Source organism: Lissotriton helveticus, chromosome 3_1 (genome assembly GCF_964261635.1).
Source record: "Lissotriton helveticus chromosome 3_1, aLisHel1.1, whole genome shotgun sequence".
In the NCBI taxonomy this organism is placed as follows: domain Eukaryota; kingdom Metazoa; phylum Chordata; class Amphibia; order Caudata; family Salamandridae; genus Lissotriton; species Lissotriton helveticus.
In genome coordinates, this window is record NC_136061.1 from 230,869,745 (window position 1) to 230,893,057 (window position 23,313).

The following is a 23,313-nucleotide window of genomic DNA, read 5'->3' on the forward strand; positions in this document are numbered from 1 at the left end:
AAAACAAAGAGCACATCTTGCTGAACAATTCGGTAGTGGCCCCATCCTCTTAGGACCATCCCAAGCACAGTTATAGGCAAAAATACAATCCCAACCAAAGGCCCTGCAAAGCATTATGGGACAAGATTAGCAGTGGGCAGTGAATATTGTAGTATTCAATATCAGAATAATTCTACAACGAGCTGCAGTTCAACTAGTCGTTACTAGTTGTCCCTCACGAGTCAAACACAAAAGCATTGACATTTTTACATCAAGCTGTAGTTCCACTAGTCTTTACTAGGGGCCCCTCACAAGTGAAATGCAAAAGCATTGAAACTCTTTCATGAAGCCGCAGTTCCACTAGTCGTTACTAGGTGTCCCTCGTGAGTCAAATGGAAAAGCATAGGCCTATCTCACGAGTCAATATTGACTACAAAATGTTTTCTAAGGCTTTGGCTATACGTTTGGAAACTTTCCTTTCTGAATTATTAGGTGCGGAACAAACCGGATTTGTTCAAGGTCACCTTATTTCGGATAACACTCGTTTATTTTTTTATATCCTTTCTAAGTCCTCTCATTTACCTCACTCATTAGCAGCTGTAGCTTTGGACGCAGGGAACACCTTTGATTGGGTCAACGGATCTTATCTCTTTCAGACACTTAAATAGTTTGGTTTTGGCCCAAAGATAATTTCTCTGATTTCGATTCTAAATTCCAATCCACAAGCAGCCGTTTTTGTAAACAGCAACATATCCGCCTTCTTCGAGCTGAGAAGAGGTGTCCGCCAAGGTTGCCCCTCATCTCCGTTCCTTTTTAACTTAGCCGTGGAACCTTTTTTGTCCAGAATTTGCCAAAACAAAGGTATAAGGGGATTTTTAACTAATAACAAACAAATCAAATTGGCAGCGTATTCCGATGATATATTATTATTCATCTCAAGCCCACAATCCTCTGTCCCTGCTTTTTTACAGGAAGTGGAGCTTTTTGCTTGTGTCTCTAGCTACAAACTAAATAGAGATAAATGTGAAACATTTCCCTTAACCAAGTATACTTTTAAGGACTATTTTAGTGCTTCAAAGTTTTCTTGGAATTCCCATCATATTAAATATTTGGGACTCTTTTTTACCCCTCTAATTTCAACTACACTCTCTTTGTGTTTGTAGAAATGTATACAAAAAAATTCCACGCTAACAACTAAACGGCACCCCATCTATCTCTCATGGTGGGGACGCTTAGATACCATCCAAATGATGCTTACACCGATAGTTTTATATACTCTTTCAAATATTCCAGTTCCCATTCCTTTAAAATATATATATATTTTTTAATTCTATATTATCATCATTCTTGTGCAATAATACTCAATCTTGCATGTCATTGCTGAAATTAACAAAGCCTAAATCAGAAGGCGGTGTGAATTATCCTGACTTCGTTACTTATCAAAAATCGTTCTTACTTCCCCAAGCTTCAAGATGGTTCTCTTAATCTCTGTTGGACTGCCCTCTCTTGGGTTGATCTCGATGTTCATTCCTTTCTCCTTTCTCTTTTAAAGAATATCTTTCTTTCATCCGCATACCACAGTCTATATCTACCCCTATTCTCAAACACACCTGTAAACTTCTAGATTCTAATCCAACGTTATCTCCTACTGATCCAATTTCCTTTCTTATTTCCTCTCTATGGCACAATAAATCTATATTGATCCACGCAAAACCTCTTTATTGGAAATCTTGGAGACAAAAAAGCTTAAATTGGACACACCAACTTTTTTCTCAGAATGATGTTATATCTTTCTTTAGGGTCCGTCAGCTTTTTGACCTACCCCCTTCCTTTCACTCTAAATTTAACCTTATTAAACAAGCTCTTTCCAATGCTTATGCTGAAGTTTGATCACATTCCCATCCTAACCCTCTCCCTGTTAACAGTTAACATTCTCTTCTATAGTCATAGTCATAAGCTTTTATTCGATATGCAAGATATCTTGTAAGCACATTTGAATACAAACATTACAGTATCAAAAATAGAAAAACATGCCGTACAAGAAGCCAGTATAAAACTCATTTAAGAGGGATAAAAGGGCGTGAAATGCCCGTTAATAAATTAGCTAAAAAATGAATTAAACAGCTACTGACAATCTCTTACAACGAATAAGCCAAAACTGCTTTAAAAATTTTGCTATTCCACACACTAAAGGGGGAGAAGTGTCTGTGGTTAGGATACGCAAGGCTACTAGGTGGTTACGTGTGCCCATATTTCGACATAGAGGTTTCAGCCAAGAGCTCCTAGGCCTTGCATAATCCGGGCATTCAAATAGAACGTGGGCAATGGACTCAACCCTGCTCGGGCAGCATGCACAATTAGGGGAAGTGCGGCCCGCTGATGTCCATTTCGATACCACAGCACCTACTGGGAGGGATCCAACTCTGAATTTAAAATAAAGTGATCGATCGAAGGGGATGGTGATCATGTCCAGGTAGGGTTCAAAGGCAACAATGTCTTTAATTTGTAAAAAGGCAACCGTGGATTTGCAATGGTTGGAGTTTGTACTTAAGCGCTCCGAAATCCATTTCCAGTAAAGTTTCTTAACCACTTCTTTTGGAGGGGCTGAACGTGATGGCCAGCAATCTCCTAGGCCGATCTTCTCCAGGAGGTTTTTAGTTTCACTTAACCATCTTATCTTTGCCCAACCCCCCAGGCTCATTATATCCCCCAGGGCATCAGCGTAGGACTTTAGTTCTTCGGCCCTCCATATTCGTGTCCATAATAGGAGCGGCCGGAGCTGGGCCTGGTCTTTGATATTTTTACAGCCCGTGTCCAACCACACTGGTACAGAGGGAGTGCTCAGTGGAACGGAGATAATGGATTTCAGTAGCTTACTCTCCACTGTCACTAGGGTGTCCATTCGACAGTGGCCCCACAGTTCAGCCCCATACAAGGCTGATGACACAACTTTAGCCTTGTAGATGTCGATTACTGGGCTAAGAGATCTCCTAGGTGAGGCCCTGAACTCCCTCATGAGGGCTCCTCCAACTCTCCTATGGTTGAGGACCATTTTTTCAATATGGTTTGCCCAGGACAACCTATCCGTAATTCGAATGCCGAGGTAGTCGAATTCCGCTACTTTTTCTAAAGGGATCGAGTTAAGTGACGGTGGGCGGCCCAGTTTCTTAGGAGGGTTTAGGACTAAGTATTTTGTTTTATCCACATTTATTGTTAGCCCTTTTGCTGTACAAAACTCCTGAAATCGTGTTAGCAATTTCTGTAGGCCTTGTGGGGTCTTTGAAATCAGGAGCGTGTCGTCCGCAAAGAGTAGGGTGGGGATGCGGACTCCTCCGAGGCAGGGGGCGTCGGCTGGTTCTTGCTGAAGATGTTTGACCACCCCGTTCACATATAGCGAGAAGAGGGTGGGAGCCAAGACACAGCCCTGTCTTACGCCCCTAGACACTGGTATCTTCTCGGTGAGCTCTCCATTCTTACCCCAGCGGACTTGTGCATAGGTATGGGTATGAAGGCTAATGAGAAGGGACAAGATGTAAGGAGGTAGTCCCATCTCATAAAGTACCTTCCAAAGTTCTTCCCGGGGAACCAGGTCAAAGGCAGTCTTCAGATCTATAAAGGCCAAATAAAGACTACCCTTGCCTAGCTCCACCACCTTCCACCCCAATAGTGCCAGCCTAAACACCTGCTCTATTGTCCCCATACCTGCCCGAAAACCTGCCTGAAAGTCTGATAGGATTTTATTTTCCTCCACCCAATAAAGAATCCTACCAAGGATAGCTTTCCCGGCTATCTTTTGGGTGGAGTCTATCAGACTTATAGGGCGGTAATTCCCCGGTGTTTCCCTACACCCTTTTTTGTAGATCGGGACCACCACTGCCCCTTTCCAGGATTCTGGCACTGCCCCTCCCGCCATGATATCGTTCAGGAGAGCTGCTATAACCCTAGCCCACTCCGTTGGGAATGCCCTCATAAGATCCCCTGGTAAGCCATCAGGGCCCGCTGCCTTACGCGGTGCTACCCAACCTATAACCCCCTCAATCTCTAGGGGAGTGAAGAGATCATAGGCAAGGGGTTCAATTTCACGTATAAGGTCCATCCCCAAGATCAGTTCCCCCATTCTCTTCTATGGTCTTGCCCTAGAGCTTCCACTATTTACGTTCATCTACTTTCTTCACATTCTGGTAGGGAAAAGACTAAAGTTGAACTTTCTTGGGAGGAAGATTTTGGAATAGACTCAATTCTTTTATGGAATAAAATATGGATCAAGATCAGGAAAACTTCTAGAGCTGCCAACGTGACACAAACACTATTTTTTATCTATAATAGACTTTTACTTCATCTGTTACATAAAAGGCATAATGACGTACCTGATACTTGTTGGGCTTGCTCTTCCACATCTGCTGAATTGAAACACCTACCCCCACATGCATCATTGTGACATTTTGCACTTCTTAATTTGCGAAAAATAAGGAATCGCAAATTAAGAAGTGCAAAATGCTATGCATCATTATTTTCGGTATTCATTTGTGATTCGATAAAAATCGCAATTTTTACCGAATCCCAAATAAATACCGAATTCTTAAGTTAATTTTCGCAATTCCCATTGATTCCTATGGGCCAAAAGGCCCATAGGAGTCAATGCAAATTGCGAGTGGCACTTAGAAAATTTCATGGGTGCAGGGGGGTGGTCCAAAGGACCCCCCCATGCACCCCTGAAATGTATTTTTCGCATCATGTTTCACACACACATGTCCTAAGGACATGTGTGTGTGAAACATGAATGTTGAAAAAAAAACATTTTCAGCTTTTTAAACACTTTTTCCAAATTTACCGAGTGGTTCAACCACTCGGTAAATTTGGCACCCTAATTGCGATTTTACAGTTTTAAATTTAATGATGCATTGCTTTTAAGAAATCGCACATCTGCGACTTCTTAAAAGCACCCGCAATTTTAGAACTCGCAAACATGTTACGAATTCTAAAATTGCTTCATGCATCCCAAAAAGCACTTTTGCATTCGCAAACGGCCGATTTTAAGGAATCGCACCGTTTGCGACTACAAAAATGCTTGATGCATGTGGGGGCTACTGTTTACATGCTCACATGTACACGCCTTCTGGAAAAATGTTTGGACCCAAATTAACTTAATCTTTGGCTTCAATGTCCCTTTCTCTGTTGTTAATTTTTTTCTAGTAAGTCTGCCACCGATCAGGGATGACTACACTCATAACATAAAGATTGTTGACTTATTGTTAGCAGTTGATTTTGATCATTAAAAATTGGAAAGATTCGACTAAATTATCTTTCCAGGCATGGTGATATGCTGTTTGCTATAATCATAGACTGGACACAGCTTTTGTTCATTCTATCCATCTAGCTATAAAACGTTTAAATTTATGGTCACCACTTACAACGTTCATTGATGCTAGCGTTAAGCGCTATTTCTCCCTAACTCCTATCCAGCAAGAAGTTGCCCGACCTCCGTGACACTCCTCATCTTAAATAACCTATTGCTATATCTCTGTTAAATTAATTTTTATATAATTTGTAAAAATACATTACCTTTTGCTTATATTGTTATGTTGTTGTTTTGCCATTTCATAACAGCCATGTTTGCATGATATTTTTTCTCCATTGTACTTATTTCATTCTTTATTTATTATTTTTGTGTATACATATTGGTCTTCATAGTTTATATTTTTATTCTTCAATAAAATTACTTTTGAACTTAAAAAAAATTCCTAACTCGACTCCTAAATATTGGATTTTTGTCATTTTTATCTTGATTTACTTATAAACTTATTGTCTAGTTTTCGGGGGGCGTGGCTAAGCCGGCCAAGATGGCGGACGGGCTCCCTTAGAGCTCCGGTCGGCTACTCGCCACGCCGACGATGAAAGCTGCCACCACACAATTTTATCGCCTCCAGCTGCTGTAGGAGACTCCCGAGACCACCTGGGGAGCCTCGGAAAGCGACGGTGTGTCCGGGACGTGCCCACACTGGCCCCCGAAGACCCCGGCAGACCCTCCTCCAAAATGGCGGCACCCAGGGACTGACACGAGAGGTCCCGGGTGGCCGGCGCGGTCCTTACCATTGCCGGGATCAGGAGCGCCCTACACGCCTCGCCAGTCAGCTGTCACATCCGGAGTGCGCTGTAACACGCAGGGCGCAGCGGCATCCAGAGGGGAATCGTGGACCCCGGACCCACCACGGAAACATGGCGAACTGAGGGCTGAGCGTGATCCCGCCGTCGCGGGGACCCTGGACGGGTGCGGCCCCTGGTGACCTATCGCGGCAAACGCGCGCGGAGACCGGTGCGGACCCGGCCGCTCAGCGCTGGACGCCGGAGAAGCCGCCAGCAGATGATCCCGAGAAGTCCACAATCCAACATGGCGCCGCCGGAGTGATTCTGTGAGGGAGAGGTGCGGAACGGCACACGCGGCCTGCGGAGACTCTCGAAACTGGTGCCCAGGAGCCAACACCACTGAGTGCCGCCCAGGAACCACGCGGCGGAGAGTGCCAGGGAGCAATAACACGTGCGCCCCCGAGGTGAGCTCCAGTGCCCGACTCGGGCCCCCGGTGTCAGATCCGAGGCCCCCCTGGTGAGCACTGACCTACTGTAGCCGCACCCGGCGAAGGGACCAGGAATAGCGGGTGGCGGTGGGGGAGCGCCCCGGCCGCCCTGGCAACACAAGTGAGGCGAGTCCACACGGAGAACTTCCAGCCTCCCGTATCGAGGACACACCACAGACCCCCCGCAGTCAGGGACCCAGACTAGAAGAGCAACACTAGACGGAGGAGACCCCGGAGGCCCGGTTTGCCCAGCGTTGCGGCAGACAGGGGCCTGAATTACTCCTGGCAGACCGGATCGGACCGATAGGTCACCCACGCCGCCCATGGGGCGAACACAGCGGGCAGTGTCCGTGACGCCGGCGCCAGCTCAGAGAAGATCACCCTACCCGGGCCCCTCACGCGGGTCGAAGACCGGAGGTCCTTCACAGGAGTCGGACATGTCCACGAAGTTAGACAAAGTCCTGGCGGCCATCGAACACTCACGAGTCTCCATGGAAACTAAATTTGGGGTACTGGCCTCGGACATCACCCTACTACGAGACGACCATAGGAAGCTGGCAGATAAGGTGAAGCAAGAGAGTCACACGCTCCATGAACTGAAACCTCAAGTCCAGCTCAATAAAAAAGCCATCAAGGACCTACAAGAGAAGGTCGATTTCCTGGAACGCAAAACGGACGACTTAGAAGGACGCTCCCGCCGGAGCAATATTCGTCTGATCAACCTGCCGAAGGGAGTGGAGAAAGAAGACCCTATCCGATATATAGAGACCTGGATAAAGACGTTCACCCGGACCCAAGACCTAACGCCGTTCTTCTCAGTAGAAAGGGCACACCGGGTCCCGACTGGACGACCTCGAGCTGGTTTCCCGCCCAGACCATTCCTTCTGAAGCTTCTACATTATCAGGACAGGGACGCGATTCTACGGGCGGCCAGGCAAGCGAAAGTCCTCAGGGTGGAAGACAAAAACGTGATGGTGTTCCCGGACTATTCTCAAGCAGTACAACGCCAACGCGCTACATTCCTGTCAATAAAGCAAGCCCTGCGCCAACATAAGATACAATATGCCCCTCTGTTCCCGGCCCGCCTCAAGATCATCTATGAAGATACGACACACTTCTTCACGGACCCCGTGGAGGCAAGACACTGGCTGGATCATCGCAGTCTGCCTCGATCAGATCGTGAGGATACACCGTCGAGCTCTGCATCCGACAAATGGCGGCGACTCCGAGCCAGAAAGGTCACTCTCACACAGATGAATCGACCGCCGTCGCCCAACGTCAAACGCGTCCCGGACCTGGAACAAATCATAGCAGACCGGCGGAAAGCCATTCAGGCAGCGGCGGAGGTCGGGCAACTGGACGCCGAACAGGAGATAGATCGAGACCCCCACATCTTTACATCTGAGGATGAGGGTCAGAGTGACGTCCGCACCTCCAGAGATGGTTCCGCCTCCCCGCCACTGGTGACCCCGCAGACGGCGGATACACTCATCTGATGGCGACTGACACATCCAGCGGTAAGACTGAGATGACGGAGCAACCAGCCGACGAGGGACGCCGGGAAGACACGCCTAAGGTATGGGTGGTAGCATACACACACGCAGAGACACAATGCGGCGGGTAGCTTTGACCCGAGATCGGGGCACCACCGCTACACCACCCCCTCACACCAAACGAACTAGAGACAGTACGAGATGTACAGTTTGGGCTCATCATGCCTTGCAATGGGCCCCTTCAGTTGGGACTGTTTCCCATATGTTGTTTCCGTGTTACGTCCCTTCCCTTTCAACCCTGATGCCTACACGGGAAATGGTAATCTGGTCACGGTGGAACTATATGTAGTGGAAGGTCATGCGAGCGAGAGTGGCTCTGGGTATAGCCGAGGGGTGACGGGTGCACCGACCAACACGATTGACATCCTCATATGACAAAACCCCCTAACACGGACTTTACCTTTATCACACTAAACGTCAGGGGGCTGCACACGGCAAGCAAACGGTATGCAGTCTATGCCTATCTAAAGAGACAGCAGGCGCATATAGCACTCTTACAAGAGACTCACTTGACAACGGCAGAAGTCAGCAAGCTACAGAGGAAGTGGAAGGGTATGATCTGCGCCACGGGGTACTCCGCATTTGCCAGGGGCACACTAATTTGGGTCAGGCCGGGAGTCCCCTTCCGTGAACACTCGAGGGTGGTAGATAAGGAGGGACGCTATGCACTACTGGAAGGGCAACTGGATGGACAGTCTATCCTGATAGGCAGTATCTATGCCCCCAATGTGGAACAGAACGCCTTTTGGTCTCGCCTCACGAACACACTGGCACACCACACTCACACCCCGTGGCTACTGGGAGGGGATTATAACAGTGTCTTAGACACGGCCCTCGACCGATCTCGCCCCCCGCCACCACGGTCACCGATATATAGACAGACGGAACTCTTCAATGAGTGGGTTCGACACTGGACACTGACGGACACGTGGAGAGCACTGAACCCCACGACGAAACTATAATCGTTTCACTCCATTCCACACGACCTTCGAGTGAGACTTGATCAATTTCTCTGCTCACCTGCTATACACGCCAAAGCTAGACACACAGACTACCTAGGCAGAGTGCTATCAGATCATGACGCCCATGCCCTGACCCTCCGATGGAAACCGCCCCACCCCCCAGTACCGACCTGGAAGCTCCCTCGGGAGTGCCTCACAGACCAGGCATTCACACATGATCACGGGGAACACCTGCAGGAACACTTCAGACTCAATGCGGGCTCGGCGTCCTCTAGTCTCGTGGAGTGGGATGCACACAAAGTGTCGGCGAGGGGACACTGCATTCAGCAAGTACTAGGAGTGCGAAAGGTACTAGAACGCGCATTACACACCACAGAACAGGAGCTAGCAACCATACTGAAAGCGGAAGACCGCGGCGAGGTGACCCAGCTACAAATAGCAGAGGCTAAGACAAAATACGCTGAGACACTGCGGGACCTGCGTAAATACAACTTCAGAAAATACGCCAGTAAGGTACACCGGGAGGGCAACAGGGGCGGCACACTCTTAGCATGGTTAGCTCGACAGGACCCAGACTTGAAACCTATCACGGAAATTACAGACCAGGCCGGTCACCTCCAAACTTCCCAGGTAGCGATCATGCAGGTTTTCTACACATATTACTCGCACATATACCAGACTTCCAGCCAAAGCGACACCCTCGAGGCGTCCAACTTCCTACTCCCGTTGCCGATCCCCCAAGTCTCGCCAGCACTCCGGAAGGATCTAGACAGGAAATTAACACAGACCGAGATTAAGACAGCGATAGGGACGCTTGCCAGAAACAAGGCCCCGGGCATGGACGGCTTCCCCCTCGAGTATTACCAGACTTTCTTGGTTCACCTTGCCCCACGTCTAACGACTATGTTCGAAGACGCACTCAAAGCGGGAATCCTCCCACGCTCCCTCAGAGAATCATTAATAGTGTCGTTCCTAAAACCTCACAGGGACCCTCAACTCCCATCATCCTACAGACCGATCACATTACTCAACTCAGACTGTAAAATCCTAGGTAAACTGTTAGCGACGAGGTATGCCCAGGTCGTACCCCAACTGGCCCATCCCGACCAAAACGGATTCGTACCAAACCGCAACACATCCCAAAATCTCCGTAGGCTCTTCCACGTCCAAGACATAACTCGAACCCAGTTCCCGCATGCAGCTTGCCTCATACTAGACCTAGAGAAGGCATTTGACACCCTCCTATGGCCATATTTGTTCGAAGTCATCACCAGGAACAACTTTGGCTCCCGCCTAATCGCTTACACCAAGCTCCTATACACACAACTCAAGTCCAGGGTCCGGATCGGCTCCTATATCTCCCCGGAATTCACCGTAGACAGAGGAACTAGACAAGGATGCCCGTTGTCACCCCTCTTGTTCGCTTTGGCGGTGGAACCTCTAGCGATACGCCTAAGATGAGAGGGTGAAGACTGGGGTATCCCCCTAGCACACCTGTGGCACTGCGTATCTCTGTACGCGGATGACCTCCTGATCTATGTTAGGGATGCCACGAGCGACCTGTCATGCATCTGGAGAACGCTAGAGGAGTTTGCGGCAGTGTCGGGCCTCAGGGTCAACTGGGGGAAATCATCCATATACCCGCTGAGCCCCCATATGGCCCCCTTCGAAATTCGAATGGGTACCCAATCACTCGCCTGGAATGCCGACGCTCCCCGATACCTGGGAGTACGGTTGTACCACACCCCGGAGGACCTATACACAGGGAATCATCGTAGGACCCTAGCTGGTCTTCGATCGGCGGTCAACTTCTGGAAGACACTCCCACTGGCGCCCATAGGCCGAGTGGCACTGGCAAAAATGATTATGGTCCCCCGCCTGCTGTATAGCTTCGCGAATCTCCCAGTGATCCCACCTCGATCATTCTTCGGAGAACTGAACACTCTTCTGATAGACCTGATATGGGGAGGGGGTCGAAAACGGGTGGCGCTCTCCACGCTCTACCTGCCTACCACGGAGGGGGGACTGGGAGCGCCGGCCTTTGAGGCATACTTTCTAGCGGCCCAGCTCCAGTGGCTGTCCTACTGGATGGCGGGACGTCACACAGGAGAAACCATCACGGCTACTGGTCCTCTCTCGCAGGCCGCGATCGTCAGACTTTTGTTGCCGGGCACTAAACCCCTGCGGACTCGGCCCCTGCAGGTGTCTGTGGCCCGAACGTGCATGATGCGAATACACCGCATGTCCAAAACACAACCACCGTATTCGCCTTTGTTGCCATTGGTGGGTTTCCCTCGCAGGGAATTGTATTATTCCCCGGGCACGCTTCGGGTCTGGACGGAGCTGGCGATCACGGAGGTCGGATCTCTGTTCGAAGACGGACAGTTGCAGACGTTTGAGCAGATGATGGACCGATACGACCTACCCCCGGGACAGTTTCTGCTCCATAGGCAATTGGTAGATAGCAGCAGTATGCACTGGAACCCAGAGGCCGGCTAACCTGCGACGCATCCAGTGATTCACACGATCCTGCACATGGGGGTGGGGAGACACTTAGTAACATGGCTCTACAGGGCAGTGCGTTCGTTAATCCTCCCATCACTCCAGTCTCTACGGCAGAAGTGGGAGACAGACTTCGGCAGAGTGGTCCATGACGGGGAATGGAGGTCAGCCCTGGAATTTCCCAAAAAAGTCTCCAGGAACGCAAGGTTCCGCAACATACAATTCAACGTCCTCCACAGGGCTTATCTCACACCGAGCCGCCTCCAACGATTCTTCCCGGACACTCACTTCGAATGTCCCCGATGTCGAACCCCGGGGGCAGACTTCAGGCACATGTTCTGGGATTGTCCCACTATCCGCCGATACTGGGACACGATCCACCGAACCCTAGAAGAGGTCACAACCATTGCCACCATGAACACATGGGAGGCATGCGCACTCGGAATTTTCCGCAAACGGAAAACTGAGAAAACGCAATACCGATTCCTTTCACTAGCAATCCTTCTAGCGAAACGCGGTATCGCCATGCACTGGAGGACCCCTACGGGACCACCTGAGGCCGCGTGGGTCGGTGCGGTACATAAATGGGGTAAGGCGGAGGAAGAGATACTCCGGGAGGAGGAGGTACGGGGACACAGCAAACATCCCATATCCCTGGAGTGGGCCCAACTACTATACACCTTCATACAGGCGACACGCCCTCAGGAGTCACCTACAGCCACACAATCCCAGGTACGACCGACGACACCAGCCCCCATGCTTCCATAAACATGTCACGGGTTCTACACACTTGTCATGAGCGACCACAATCAACGACCCTCCGACGCCCAGACACAATTCACCGACGCTCGTTATAGGCCTATACCTCACGACCTGAGAATATGCACTCTGTGATTGGTCACAGTGACCTAGAAACCCCCCCTCCCGTCCTTCCCTCACTTCCACCCCTCCCCCAAGTTAATCGGTTCATCCCCATAGTTCCTGGGTAAGAAGGCAAGCTTGAACTAGACAGAGTGCTACTCGTCCGTATGATTCGCTGATTGACTACACGCATAGAGACACCACGATGCCACATGTTTTTGCGAATCACACCCACATTCCTGATGCCCATAGCACCACCCCCACAGTACCTGACAAGGCACGAGTTCACCCCCCCACGGGAGCAGTTGACAGAATAACATGTTCGAGACGGTTCCACACATGGGGGGGGCACACGCTATGATGGGATGCCACGGGCTACGTGCTACCAAAGCACACAGATAAGGACGATAGATAGACAATGACCCCGAACTGTGAAATGCCTACCAGAATCCACGTCTCCACCTGTATCTCTATGGCGTTCATTTTTGTAATGCTCGTTTACCTTGATTGCTCACTGTCGTATTGTTCATGTAAATGCAACCTCAAACCCAATAAACAAATTAAAGCAAAAAAAAAACTTATTGTCTAGTTTTCTATACAAGTGTGGAGTCTTTTGTGATGTTTTCATTGTGTTACTATGTGTGTTGCACAAATACTTTACACATTGCCTCTTTAGATAAGCCTGACTGCTCTGTGCCAATCTACCAAAGGATGAGCACAGGGTATCTTTTAGTGTGTATCTAGCTTACCCTGACTAGGATTGTGGCTCCTGCTTGAGCCTGGTGCATACCTCTTCCAACCAGAAATGCACTTTCTAACACGGAGACACTGGTCACTGATAATGGAGTACATGCTTTTTACATGCAGAGAGAGTTACTTATTTTACCCTGGCCTTGTATGATGCTCAAACAAATGGTCAAGTAGCTCGTTCTATAGATTTCTAAAGGAAAGCAGTGTATCTGCATTGCCAAATGTTTTTAGATGGAAGGAGTTTTCTTCTTAGACAGAAATTATGGTTGTACAGATTCACACCACACAGTACCACTGGGATGAGTTCCAAAAGGAAGAAGTTAAAGGATAATGAAGTAAGAATGGACAAACAAATGATTTCTGAATGGGTGAAATCCAAACAGGGCAAGGTTAAAGCCAGATTCGATTAGCGGGGTGTGGTGTAGACATCTTTATTTTATGTTGGAGATTAAGTGAGGATCACAAATCCGGTGAGCTGGTAAGAGGAAAATCTGAATTTGGAAAACGTATTAGGTTGGTCAAAGTCAACGCTCGGTTGGGCAAAGTCAATGCTCGGTTGGGCAAAGTCAATGCTCGGTTGGTCAAGGTCAACGCTCGGTTGGTCAAGGTCAACGCTCGGTTGGTCAAGGTCAACGCTTGCAGTGTACTAACACAAGATGCAGTGTGTGGAATGGAAGGCGGCTGGCTAAGTGCAGTGACTAAAGAGTTTACAGGGAGTTGAAGAAAACGTGCAAATCGGCTGTATGGATAATTTCTGGGGAAGAATAACCCTTATGTGGAGCCCATGTTTGCCTTGAGTCACCTGATAATATCATGCAGTATGTAGACATGGCACAGTGAGATGCTATTGGTAATATGGTTCTGAATCAAGGCTCGTATGTGGACATGGTACCTGCACGAGCCAAGCAATCAGGTAGGATTAGGACACTGCAGGGAAATTTTACAATGTCAGGTGAATGTTATTTACAGAATTCGTCTGCTGGTTTAACGTGTATATTTTTCCTATTGTCAAGTGCTTGTTGTTCTTTGGTTCTCCTTTGAGGGCAAGGATGTGTTTCATTTTTCTCGTCTATCTGTTCTCTTAATATCATTGTCTATTGTCCACTGTATGTTCTTTATAATGTTATTACCTCACTTACCTTCTTGTGAGTGTTGAATTATAGAATGCTGTATGGTGATTCCATTGTCAGTTCAACAATTGCTGCCATGTACCTGTTACAGTAGGCTCAAACGTATTTCTTACATTGCCTTGAATTTTTCTTTTGTAAAAAAAAAGTTACCATTTCTTTAACAGAACCTTACAAACAACAAATACATGCTTTAAAATATCCCATACAAACATGAAACTATAAATTATTGATTAGAATAGTACAAAAGTCAGGATTAGAGCCTAACAAACCCTTCTTCTGTGAGCAGGTTATGCCTCAAAATAAGGGCTACATCGGTTGCACAGCGCTAGTGAGTGACGATGTATTACCTCTTCGCCTGCCTCGCTGTCAGTGTCATTGTAATAAGATAGGCTGTAGCCGAGATGTGATGATTTAAGTAGGTTTATTGAAGATTATAAATTTGAATCATAGAATTATTAAAGCCCCACCAGGAGCAGCTCAGCCCAATCTCCCAACTGTCATACATCCACCAGGCATGCGCCACATTCTATCATTACATCACACACTCCAACATTCCACCATTCATCCACACAGGCTGAGCAGCAAGACAGGTAAGCGGGGAAGGTACATGGCATCCAAACCAGAATACCACAGTCATCCAAAGGATTTTCGGGGCCCTGGGCAAGACCTATTCTGGAGCCCCCGGGCCCCGCTCCACCCCGTCCGGAGGAATTTTATTGCCTATCCTGCCACTCCTGCATGATGTCCAACATTATTATATGTAAACTTTCACAAAAACAGCTGCAATATATCTTGTCCAAGGCCCGACAAATATTAAAATGACACTAGGTAGACACAGAGTGAGCGGTAGAGGCAGGAAGAGAGATGGATGGAAGTTATGGAAGTTATTATAGAGACATTAATACAAAAGAGACAGAGTGAGAGAAACTGATAAATATCATGTTACCAATGGCTTTCTTAGAAGGTGGGGGGGGGGATGGGCAATTGCCCACTTTGCTCATGCTTTAAAACGTCTCTGCTCGCGGTAATCAATTACAATGTGGATGTAATTGATTACAGCGAAATTCAGACTCAAAGTAATACAATTACCTGTAAGTAATGGAGGCATAAACGTGATGGCCGGAATTTAAGTTGTGTGTAAGGTGAATTAGGCCAAGGGTGGGAGGGGGGGGGGGGTTGTTAAGGCCGATCATTCTTCAGTGATATAGAAATCTTTTTACAATTCAAAGGGTGTCTCAGAGTTCCTGTGCCGTACCCCAACATTATTAGCTCTGCACTCTACTTGAAAGCACAAGTCTGCTCAGTATACTGTTTGTGGAATTATATTATTTGCTTAAAGATAGCAAAGTGAATCCTGTAACACAACTCCTATCAGGTACATCCACAGCTTGTGTTTAACCTGACAGGGAGTCGTGTGGTGATGACATCATCATGACTTGTCTACCTACGTCATAAGTAATGGACTCGGTTTAGAGTATTGAAAACTGTGATTTTCACCTACATCCCAGGCACTTTGTTGTAGTCTGCACCTATCCTGTAGGTATCAAATAGCGCGATTTTAGGTCCAACTCCGTGATATGTGGGTGTTACAGGCATTAGGGCCGTTTATTCCACAATTTCTGAATCTATTTAAGCATATTTCATCAGGGTCTTCAAAGGAACCTAAGTGAGCCTCTGTGGAGAGTGTATGTGACTCACTGCATGTCACCGTTTGCAGGCGTGTTGAGTCAGCGATGTACAATTCAGGTCTAAAAGAATGAATGTAATTGCTCAGAGACTCCTGATATCCCATCAGGGCTGTGCACATCCGTAGCCCACTCGCTTTCTGTAAATGAGAACGCCAACATTCTTCATAGCTCAGTAAAGGCGCAGCAACCGCGTGCTCAGCACAGGGCCACAGCAGCGCAGGCACACACCTCCATGCACGAACGCTCGCATGAAGGGTATTCCCAGTCCTATTTTCGCAACATAGTATTTTTTGAAAGTTCAATCTGTTTGTAAAGTGTCAAAAGTGTTATGCGGCCGCGGGCAGAGGCCTGCCAGAGAAGGACAAAGTGGACATTATGTTTTTTGCATTAATATGACTTTATTTCAGGTAATGTGCATTGAAAGAATGCTACGCAATAAAAAAAACTGCAGATCATGTGATAAACTAAAGAGTTTAACTGTGTGCCAAGCAAGACCTTCTAAATGGACTTCAAGCTGTCCTGCCCAGACCTTTTAGCTGAAGATACATCAGTTCTGTGTAACTATTGGAGCAGCGTAATTTAGGGTCAACCCTTGCAAGTCACAGAAGTCCAACTATATACCTACACCTGACATTATCATTGTGTGTCTTAATCTTATTAACGTGTGTGGAGCATTTAAAAACATTACTAAACCGTATTAACTGTAGAAATGAGAGATTCATTTACATGTGTGCACTAATGTTTTACATTTACACTTCAACAGATATTTGCTTCTGTAAACGTACTCTTTTGCTCACGTTCGTAGTACGTGTAACTAATCAATCAATAAATCTTTATTCCGGTTTATAGAACCATAAAAGATGCAAACACATGAGTCCTTGTCGATTTTATTAGGAATAACAGTACTGTAAAATACTCTAGATACAAGCACTTAAAAGATAAGATATTCATGTTACATTGTATAGACATAGGAGAAGATCAATCCTAGACAAGTCTCACTATTTACTGGTTCGGCCTATAAGGACACTGACTAAAGTGCTAATGCATTAATAAATATTATTTGCGTCACAATCACTGCTGTGTACAGCCTAGCTAAACAACATCAGCCATTATAAAACCCTTGTCGCAATGACCAATTAAAAGAAATAAAAGCACTTAAAATATTACCATACAACTAAGTCGCATTAAAAGTATTGAAATTTAAGAGCACACCCATCCTGACTAATCATTATAGATTCAGTTTGTTTAGTCCATAACAATCGGGGAGTTAGACAAAGACCTCCTTCTAATAGCCCAGAACAGGCCTAAAAATTTCACGACTGCACAAAGGAATAGTGGTCTCGTATCTGATTTTAAAATGCGTATGGCACCATTGTAGCTGTGTGTCCCAAGTTGTCTACATACAGGGGCCAGCCAATTCCTTCTCGGTCTGGCATAAGCAGCACAGACAAAGAAGACGTGGCCTATAGTTTCTTGGGGACATAAGCAGAAAGGACAGCCCTTTGGCTGAGAGTTGTTTATCAGCCAAGAGTTGGTGAAGGCATTTATAGGTAAACTGCCATGTCTGAACTGGGTGTACAATTTCCTGTCTGCCGGTACCTTAAAGATATCGAAATAGCTTTCTAACCGATTAATGGATTTTGTGTCAGTGAAGACATCAGTTAAGGTGCCGTGTCGGATTTTCAAGAAGTTATTCTCCTCTACCCATGCCCAGTACTGAGTTTTTATTTGATCCTTAAAGTATGAAGGCGAAGGACCAACAAACTCCTTTGTCAGGCCTGTACATGCCCGGAGGCGAAAGGACGACTGCAGTGAGGCCGCAAGAATTGAAGAACAGAGGTGCCCAATTTCCCTACATTCAATAAAGGAGGGGCAGGCGTTTAAGAAAAGACCCACCCACTGTATGTCAGCGAATTGATTTACGCTTTTTATAAATGGCATGACCATCATGGCAAGGATGGAACAAGATAAATGAATGCTAACCAAGATACCTGTTTTTATAAATAATAGTAGGCACTGATGCAAAAATAGTGCCCTACAAAGAACTTGCGGTAAAGATAAGGAGAAAACCCTTTAACGCACAACTGAGAGCCTTATTACTGGCAACTCATATGGAGGATGCTATGTTTTTAACTGTTTGTCCTGAAGAAGGTGTATAAAAAGCACAAAAGACACCGAAACGCGTCGACAAGAGGACTATTATTTTATTGTGTTATTATTTTTAACTTGTTTATATAAAATGAATGTGTGTTTGTTATGTATGATAATACTGTATACTAGACAGTAGTCACGGCCCATCAAATGACTTGGAGAAAAGACTGTATCAAAATTGTTTGAATCAGTCTTATTGAGGACTGTGCTTATTCATTTTAATGTGATTAATTTCACTTTCATGAATATGAAAAAAATAAGAGTATTTTAATAAAAACAACAAACGAACCTTATTACGTATTCTTGTCTGGAGTTGTATTATGATGTAAATTAGAAGGTCTAGGTATCACTGTAGTTAACAACTGAATAGCACAGAAAGGAAACCTTTTTGTTTATTTTTTATACTACCCAGTCCTTTCTGGCTCCTTGGGTGAACTCTCTCTTTTTTGACGTGCCCAGAGGGTGTCCACATGTTTAAACCACCCAATTTTTTGTTTTTTGTCCAAGGCAGAAACTTCACTGAAGGCAGCAGTATAGGGAGCCAAATCAGGAGTGCTGACCAGTCTATGCCAAAAGAGCAATGGGCGTAGGCTCGCTTGGTCGTTAATGGACTTAATGCCCAAATCTAGTTTCAAGGTGAGAAGAGGGGTGCTTAGGGGAAGTAATATCAAGCTTCAAAGGAACTTGTTTTCCACTTTTGAAAGCATGTTTTCATTAACTGCACCCCACAACTCAGCCCCATAAAGCACGCTACTCACTACCTTAGGTCGATATAATTTGAGGGCGGGGGCTAAGGGCTTGGTGTATGAAAGGCTGTGCTCCCGCCGCAAAGCCCCGGTAAGCTGCTAGAATTTCAGGGACACTTTCTCTAGACGGTTCTTCCAGGCCATTCCCTCAGACAGCTTAATTCCTAGGTACTCAAAGGAACTGACCCTCTCGAGCTGGACATTATCTAAGACCAGATTACCTTCAAAGGATTTGTGAGGGTTCAACATCATCAACTTGGTTTTGGTAGTATTGATTACCAAACCCCTCAAATCACAAAAGGCCTTAAAGTGGTTTAAACATTTTTGAAGGTCCATAGGGGTTTTAGACATCAAAATGGTGTCATCCGCAAACAATATTTTAGCTATTTTATGATTTGCTAGGGCAGCCGGAATGGAGCACAAAAGGTTGGCAACTTGATTTACATATAGAGAAAAAAGGGTGTGGGCCAAAACACACCCTTGGCGTACCCCCCGCCGGATCTTAAATGGCTCGGTGGTTTGCCCCTGATTTCCCCATCTCACACGAGCAAAGTTGTCCTCATGTAACCTGACTAGCAATTCTAGAATTTCCAAGGGCATTCCCATGTTCCGGAGGACCTGCCAAAGTAAGTCCTTGGGGACTAGGTCGAAAGCTGTTTTAAGATCTATAAAGGCAAGATATAAACTGCCTTTGCCCAACACAACTACCTTCTAATACAGTAGAACGTGGTGAAACGCCTGGTTGATAGTGCCGGTCTTTGGCCGAAAGCCCACCTGGAGTGGGGAGAGGATGTCATTCTCGTCCATCCAGGTCTGGATTTTAGCTAAGAGCAACCGGTAGAAGACCTTTTGGGCACAATCTATCAGGCTGATTCGGCGGTAGTTGGTGGGTTTCGACCTGTCCCCTTTTTTAAAAATGGGTATCACTTCGGCCCCCTTCCAAGTGTCTGGCATACTTCCCCCTCCTGCAATGTCGTTAGCCAAATTCATGAAGTAGGTTGCCCAGTTGTCCCTGTCAGCACGAAAAAGATCGCTGGGGATACCAGCAGGACTGATGGCATCTAAAGACCGCATTATCTCTTCCCTAGTGAATGTAAGCATACATGGTAGAGCACCTAGCTCGTAGGGCTTCTGTGAGCTGCCATTAATATTACTGATGGAATATAACTCACTAAAATGTTTATGCCATTCTATGGCCGGGATGATATTGGCCAAAGGAGGTGAGCGCTTGAAGTTTGTTTTAGACACAAGGGACCAGACCAACCTACTGTCCGGGTGCCCAATGGCCTCTCCTAGATCTTTCCATCTCCTTTCATCCCATTCTTTTTTAGCTTTGCCCTCTGCCTGTTTATAATCCTTCCTGGTTTTGCGTACGCTAGATGGATCCCTGTTCTTAATCGCAACAGTCAGTCTGCCTCTCAGGACTCTAGACTCTTTGTTAAACCAGGAATGATTTCCTAAAGGCCTGTCCTGTGGAGGCCAGATCTTTGTATTAGGGACATAGAAAAAACAGGCCAGGTGGTCAAAGAATTCCCTATGGAGAGTACTGCAACTGCTCTGTGTGGGCGGATCCCCAGTCACTGTAGTAAGTGTCACTAAGTGCTTGACTAAGGCATCTTTAATCAGTTGAATCTTTGGTTCATCCGCCAGAACCACAGGCCATTTAAGACGGCGCTTATCATTTGTGCGAATTAGATCCTTTGTACTTAAAGATATGATGTGCTCCTTCCCACTATCTCCCCAAGGGTGACCAATAGACAGAATTAGAGAGTTATGGACACTGTCACAAGAAGGGACTACAACCATGTCCCATACCAGGGGCCAAAGGGTCACGTCCACTAATATGTAATCTATCCTGCTCGCCCCTTTTGGTCCAGTAAAGGTCATACCACCTCCTCTGTCTGATTTAGTTCTACCGTTGGTAGCCCTTAACCTATGTTCTAAGGATATCGTGTTCAGCTGGAGAGCAGCTTGCAACCATTTTTTGATAGAAGTAAGCTCCAGGGAGGGTACCCTCAGGCTTTGTCCTCCTCGGACAAATCGTTGGACTCAGCCCAAGCAAGTGGTTCAAATGTAACGTTAAAGTCACCACCGATTAATAGTGGATGACTATTGTGCCTAGTTCCCAATAGATTATCCAGAACATGAAGGGTGGGCGAGCTACCACCTCTAGTACTCCTAGCATATACGTTATAAATATCAACAGACTTGCCTTTACCATTGGTCATCCTAATCCCAAGAATATCTGGGCTATTGGTAATCAACTCCTTTACTTTACAATTTAACGTAAGGCTTACAAGTGTAAGCAGCCCTCCTGATGGCTGGCCATGTTTGGAGGGTATTGCTGGTCTGTAAAAGGTCATAAACCCTGGAATGAACGTAGGGGTTAGGCACCTAGTTTCCTGAAAACTACATATCTCCTGTTGGGTAATAAACTCCAGCCAGTGCGGGCAATCAAGCTTCCCCCTCATACCCACCAGGTTCCAGGACATGATTTTCATCGTATTCTCACTGACTACGAAAATCGGAGCCTGACTGAAAGGTAGAGCATTCGATTCAAGCAATGCTCAGCTACCGATAGATGTATCCGGGTCACTAGCCTGGATGCTATCACTCATTGATTGTAGTGGATCGGGGAGTTGGGCCATCTCTAAAGAAGAGAGTGTGCACTCTGGCTCGTAAGTGTCCTCGTGGTAAATGTGAGCTGGATCAATGGTGTTCATAGGACCCATGCTAAAGTTACTCATAGGATCCATAGTGATCGCTGTGGCTAGTCAGTCGTTCTGCGTTAAACATGAACTGGGCGAGTCCACAAGGACCTGTCGTTCATTATCAACTTGTTCGAGTATGGGGGGGGATGTTTAATCTCAGCCTAATTTTTATAGGTGAAGTAGAGTGGGATCTAGCTTCCAGGGCGATTAAGTCATGCACAAGGTGATCTAAAGCTAAAATTAGCTCTATTGCATCGACTGTACTCTGATTCGAGATGCACCTTTTAGAGTATACAATGTCATCTCTATGCCTCAACCAATGTATGGCTTTATTTTTTAAGGCTTCGCCATTCTCATGTTTAATGCCATTAGAGTCTGCTTTAGGGACATTAGTCATATAAATTGGTAGGTAGCGGGGTGTTTTGCGTATAGTGAGGTGCCGAGAATGGTTTGCGGGGTAGAGGCGCCCTATTGCCACTCGGGGAAGCTGGCCTTATCTTTCGTCCATGTCCAACTAGGCCTTGTGACAAACCCGTAATATCCCTACTGTGATCATCCTTTCACCTACGTTGCTCTGGAAATGTGCTGGAGATTACTCCATCACTATGACTAAGTTGGTTGTCAGAGTGCAAAGGCAAAGCATTTCAATCAGTTTGGTTCCTGGGGGGCATTATGGGCCTCATCTTTGAGCTTTCATGGTTGCGTAATGCGTATAATGGCTGTAATGAGTGTAATCCATTACTTCCGCCTATTATCTGAAAAAGTTTAGTTACCAGGGCGGTTAATGCCTCAATACTACCTATTAAGAATGTAATTTCCCTCTGGAGATCAAGGTGTGTGGGTATAAAGCTATTGCTAGCTACCCTTACTCCCTGTGCAGAGTTAGTACTTGAGTCATTGATTTAGACGTGCTCCTCCCTCTTGGGAGAGTGCAGGATTCTGGTAGGTGTAATCTCCCCAGCCGGTGTCAGCAGCAGCGATGTGGCCTCATGTATTCGAAATGCACATTAATGCTTAACTAAAGTCAACTTGACTAAAGGCCTCAGCTAAAATACTTTTTGCCTTGCCAGCATGTTTTCTCTTTTTCCTGCAAGTTAGTTATGATTACACGTTAGCTAGAGAAAGTTATTGTCTGTATTAGACAACTGATAGAGAGGCTTGAGAGAAACTTGGCTGTGAACGAGGAGAAATAATGGTCGAAAGAGGCCTTCTGTTTATCATAACCAGGATGGCAAGTAGTTCAAGGTTGAGAACCGTAGATTTAGTGAGGTGCAATGTGAACCTGAAGCCATATTGGAGATGCACACAAGTAGTGTTCTGATTGGTCCCTGGCGATATGAAAGAGATAAGAACATCCCTTATTCTCTTGTTACTTTTCTATTGGTGTTCACATAAATGGAGGTAGATCAGATTCCCTTTAGATTTTGAAGGCACAGACCTCTCTGTTTGCCCTATTCTTGCAAGTGTGAAGCTTTATGTTAAACACTTATTTCCTTTTATTTTTGGACTTTTACTGAAGTCTGACCATGCTGACACTTTCTTCTTCTGTGCTTCCGATTTAGAGACCCTTGATAGATGACCCTATATTTAAATTATGTTAGAGGAGAGAAACTTTGATTATTCCGATTCGATATATCATTTTGTTGCACCTTAACCTACTGAGATATTTCAGCTAACACTCTAGATCAGCTCACCTCAAATGTCTGTT